This window comes from Dendrobates tinctorius, unplaced genomic scaffold, assembly GCF_039654945.1.
Source record: "Dendrobates tinctorius isolate UK_male_01 unplaced genomic scaffold, ASM3965494v1 ptg000326l, whole genome shotgun sequence".
In the NCBI taxonomy this organism is placed as follows: domain Eukaryota; kingdom Metazoa; phylum Chordata; class Amphibia; order Anura; family Dendrobatidae; genus Dendrobates; species Dendrobates tinctorius.
The window spans coordinates 4,752,327-4,758,109 of NW_027361993.1; positions in this window are offsets into that span (position 1 = coordinate 4,752,327).

Here is a 5,783-nt window from a genome sequence, read left to right on the forward strand (position 1 = left end):
CTGGAGTGCAGTTGGTGGAATTCACAGGAATATGGTTGTAGAGGTCTACCAGATCTGGCAACTTTTCTGGCCACAGATTCCTCTCCTCCAAAGGCAAGGTCTTCAGTAGGTCAATCACTACCTGGTTCATCTTTTCACACATGCCATTGGTCTGTGGATGGTATGGTGTTGTCCTGATCTTCTTGCAACCGTACAAGTTACAGAATTCCTGGAACACTTCTGCCTCAAAAGCTGGACCTTGATCTGTAAGCACTCGCTTACATGGGTATCCATGTGGTCTACAGAAGTGCTGTTGGAAGGCTCTGGCTGCTGTCCTGGCTGTTTGATCTTTGACAGGCACAACTACCAGGAATCTTAGTAGTAGTGGTCCACGATGGTAAGAGCATAGATGTAGCTTGAGTGGCTTGGGACCAGCTTTATATGGTCTAGGGCGACCAACTCAAGTGACTGTTTGGTTATTATTGGCTGCAGAGGAGCTCTCTGGCTGTTTCAATCCTTTCTGCACAGGTTACATTGTCCACACTCTCGGCACCACCTTTCAATGGCTTTCCTCATACCAGCCCAGTAGAACCTCTCCCAGAGCAATGCTTCCAACTTCTTCCATCCGAAGTTCCTGGAGCAATGCTTCCAACTTCTTCCATCCGAAGTGGCCAGCTCCATTGTGGTATGCTTCCAGGACCATTGATGCCTCTCTCTTTGGGACTACCACCTGCCAGACCAACTCATGAGTACGGGCATTGATACTCCTCCGACACAGCTTTCCTTCATAGAGGAACAGCCGGCCTTTTTCCTTCCACAACTGCTGGGTTTCTTCAGGAGCATCCGACTCTGGGCGTGAGTCAGCTCGTGACAGTAGCTCCTTCACCATGTGCACAGCGGGGTCACTATCCTGCGTTTCTGCCCAGTCATGATGGGGCAATGGATTTAGGGTGACCTCTTTCAAGCCAGACTGCCTGTTTCTCACTCCTTGAGCATGTTGGGCCGCAATTGGCCGGTGGAAGGGAGGTATCTCTATTTCTTCAAGAGCCTCAGGGTCTTCTCCTGCATTTGGCAGATTAGGCATTCTGGACAGCGCATCAGCATTGGCATTCTTATGCCCTGCCCGGTACTTGATGGTAAACTCATAGTTAGACAGCCGAGCCATCCATCGCTGCTCCAGTGCACCTAGTTTTGCAGTCTCCAAGTGAGTCAACGGGTTGTTGTCCGTGAAGATGGTAAATTTGGCTGAAGCTAGGTAATGCTTGAATCTTTCAGTCACAGCCCAGACTATGGCCAGGAACTCCAGCTTGAAGGAACTGTAGTTGTCAGGGTTCCTTTCAGTGGGACGAAGCTTCCTGCTGGCATAGGACATCACCCTTTCTTTGCCATTCTGTACCTGTGACAGTACTGCTCCAAGTCCCACGTTGCTGGCATCAGTATACAACACAAAGGGTTGGTCATAATCTGGGTAGGCCAGAACTGCATCTCCTGTGAGAGCCATCTTCAGTCAGGTGAAGGATCTCTCCAACTCCTCAGTCCATTCAAAGGTGGAACTTTTCTGTTTGGCCTTCTTGGACTGCCCCACCAGAAGATTTTGCATAGGAGTGGCTATTTCAGTGAAGCCCTTGATGAACCTTTGGTAGTAGCCTACCAACCCAAGAAATTGGCATACCTCATGGAGGTTGCTTGGCTTCAGCCAATCCCGGATGACTGTGACTTTGGTAGGATCTGGTGCCACACCTTCTACACTCACTACATGACCGAGGTACTGTACCTTGGGCTTCAGGAGGTGGCATTTGGAAGGCTTCACCTTCAGGCCAAAGTTGGACAAGGCTTCAAACACCTCAGCCAGGTGATTCAGATGGTCTTCATAAGTCTTGGAAATAACAATGACATCATCAAGGTACAACAGGACCGTCTCGAAGTTCTTGTGTCCCAGGCAGCACTCCATCAGCCGTTGAAATGTTCCTGGGGCGGTGCAGAGCCCGAATGGCATACAGTTGAACTCACAGAGACCCATTGGGGTGGTAAATGCTGTTTTCTCCTTGTCTGCCTCTGCCACGGGAACCTGCCAATACCCACTAGTGAGATCTAACATGGAGAAATAGTTAGCAATTTTAAGTGCAGCTAATGACTCCTCGATTCTGGGTAATGGGTAGGCATCCTTATGTGTAATACTGTTAATTTTTCTGTAATCAACACACATTCTCTTGGTACCATCCTTTTTCTTTACAAAAACTATTGGAGCTGCCCAGGGGCTACAACTGTCTCTGACAACCCCTGCTTTCTTCATCTTTCTCAACATACCTTTGGCACATAAGTATTGTGTTGGGGGTATAGACTGGTACCTTTCTTTTATGGGTGGATGATTTCCAGTTGGGATATGGTGTTGAACCCCTTTTGCCTTCCCAAAATCAAGGGAGTGTTTACTGAATACCTGCTCATATTCCTGGGTCACCCTGTAAACCCCATTTTTCTGGTATGAAGGTGTAGAGTCAGTCCCCACTGTCAAGCACCACTCCTCCAGCTGCTTGACAGAGCCATTGTCCTCCACCTGGTAGGATGGGACCAAGGGCTCTGCTGCCTGCATTGCATTGTTACTGACAGTGAGCAGCTTAGCAACTGTGGCATACCGAGGTATTGTGGCCTCCTCCTCCCCACAATTCAAAAGGCGTACAGGTACTCTCCCTTTACGTATATCAACTACCCCTCTGGCTGTCAGGACAGTGGGCCTGCTATCAGAGTACACTGGCTCTACCATTGCCTGGTAATCTTTTCCTCTGAGGCCTATGGCTGCCCGACACCAAATCAACATTTCACATCTGGGGGGTATGGCAATGGGGAAAGCATCACTCACTCTGACACTGCCAATTTCTCCGCCTGAGAGTTCTACCTGCTGTCTTTGCATCAGGGCCTTGATCTCCTACTGTAGGACTCGTTGTTCACTGGAACCTGCAGTCTCAGCCACCTGTTGCAACAAGATAATAACCTCGGAAAGACAATTTTCAATTACATTTGTACCAAGAGTCATCATGGAATTATGTTCTCTTCGATCAATATCCACAACTATCAGACCTTGAGATTTTAACTCCACCCTCCCCACTTTAACAGTAATTTCTTTGCATCCCACTTGTGGTAAAGACTGACCCTTACTGGCAACTACTGTTAGTTCATCACTTGGGCCACGGGTGAGTTCAGAGTCAGCCCAATACCGCTTGAAGAGGATATAGGGCATAGTGGTCACCTGGGAGCCAGTGTCCAACAAAGCGTTCATGGGGATGCCGTCAATCACCACTGGAAGGATAGGTCTCCCTCCAACATACTTGGCTCGCCAGTTCCTTGGGCCTTGTGGTCCTACTCATGGGGGGTTGGCCCTCTGCCCCAGGGGTTACTCGTTTAAAGGACAGAATCTTGCGAGGTGGCCTGCTTTGTGGCAGTGACGACAGATGGGACGTCCGTCCTGGTCATAGCGATCACTGTTCCTCCCTCGGAGTGGCGGGGTAATCCTCCTCCGGAACCACGGGACATCCTCTGCACTGGAAGCAAGCTGGATCTTTTCCTTGGAGGCCACCTGCAGGGACTGCACGGTTTTAGTAAGTGCAGCCATCCATTTGGTCAACTCCTGGACCTGAAGACGCAGCTTTTCTGTAGGATCTTTATCCAGAGTCTGTGCATCATCCTCCACAGGGATGGAAGGGAAAGATGTTGCTTCCTGGTGGTAGGTGATCGCTGGGTGCCTAGGGAGCGCTGGACGGCTGACAGTTGGTTCCTGCAGCACCCGGATAGCCCTGTCCTTGAAGTCTGCAAAGTCCAGGTCAGGATTCTGCAGGGCTATAATGAGCAGCTGTGCTCTGTGGGTACTGGACAGGAGTCCTTCAATAAACTGCTCCTTTAACAGTCTTGTCTCCGTCCTGCACACTGTCTGGATCCATCTGCTTTATGGCTCGCAGTGCCTCCTGCAGGTTAAGAGCATAGTCCCGTACACTGTCATGCGCTCTCTGCTTACATCCAAAGAATCTCATCTTTATTTCTGCTGCAGGGCGGGTGTCAAAGGTGCTTCTTAGCTTAGCCAGGATCTTTTTAACAGTCTCTTTGTCAGTGTCCTGCCAGGCTTTTACTTCTCTGTGTGCTGCACCTGTTAGCTGCCCAATAAGAATGTTCACTTTCTGACTTTCAGATAGAGGATACACCTCAAACAAACTGCACAGTCTCTCTTTGAATTCACTCAGGGTATGTGACTCACCCGAGTACTGCGGTAGCCAGGCCGCTCCCGGTATATAGGGCATAGACAGCGGCATTATGGGGACCACTGCGGTGGGCGCTGATTCTTACGGTGCCCTGGAGGCAGCGCTGGCTGCCGGATTCAGTGGCACTGTTGGAGCCGCAGCTGCGCTGGACCCTGCATCTGGCAGCACTTGAAGGCTAGCAGGAGCGTCCACCGCTACATTGGCATTGTCCTCAGACATTTTCTCTCCCCCCTACTTAACGTGGGCCAAGCCGCGGGGTTGCGCTGGCTTACCGGATGCTGCTCCTCGGCTGGATCAGGGGGCGCCGGAACTGCAGGCCTCAACTTCTCACTTCCCGCGCGCTCTTCTCCTTTCGCGCTTCTCGGCTGGCTCCGCCCATGAAGGCCTGCCCCCTTTTCTTCCCGCGCGCACCAATCAGCGGGATAATGGTGGCAATGGCGCCAGTTTCACACACAGTCTATAGCACACAACACAGTCTCTGGCACACAGAACCCGGGTATACCGGGCTCCGTAATCCTGTTCGTGACGCCAAAATGGGTCACCCTCCCAGGGCTGTGGGGTACTCCGTACCGGGCCGGTCTCTCAGAGGGGATTGTCACAGCAGCGGTGACCCGGTCCGTGGCCCTGGGCACCCATGTAAAAGGTGTCAAGTTGGGAATAAAGTTTATAAGTGATTCATGACGCCACCTGTGTTGTTCGGCAAGGGAGGTGTTAAGCCGACGCTGCAGACAGATCCTCTGGGACAGATGGTGTAGTGCAGCAATGATGTTGTAGCCCTCCACAGGTAGGGCGGTTGGTCCCAGGGCAGTGTAGCGGAATGTTTAGGAATAGGGTGCAGTGTTTGGCACAGAGACGTAGCAGTGCTGAGGATGTTGCAGGAAGGAGGCAAGGACACAACAGGGTGCAGTTTCGTTACCTTTACTTGGCAAACGCAGTCCAGGGTCCTGGTTACAGATGGAACAGGAGCAGGCTAGCCTGGAAGCAACTCAGGGATCTCTCTATCAGATGGATTGTGTAGTCTACTTCCTAGTGCTGACTTGAGGTACATGCAGTACAGTGTTACACTGAAGTTCCTCCTTCTTATCTTCCCTTAGAACTACCTCGTATCGCAGACAGTTGTAGCCCTCTATCTCTCTTGGCTCACACGTCGCTGTTGTGCCTCCGAGTCTTAGTTGGGAATAGAGCATTTACAGCTTCCTATTCCTCTGGTTTCTGTTGCAGGGCCTTCAGTATCCATACAACCGTGGAGACCAGGCTCCAGATCATGCGCTATCACTGGGAGGGAGCTCTCTATCCTCAGCTCAACCTCCAGCTTCTCTCCACACGTCTACACTCGTTACCCTCCTCACACTCTCTCCTCATTTCCCCTCCTGGCCCTCAGAGAGCACTCCTCCTCCAATTCTGGTTCAGAGCTCCCTTTGCTGGCCTGGAATGGGAACTGTGTTGCATGACATGGTTAACTGTTAGAGAGACCCTTCATTGCCTCCAATCCTGACATCACTCTCCCTGGAGGAAGGCAATGCCATTGTGGTGACCATACTCCTGGGGGCGCCACAT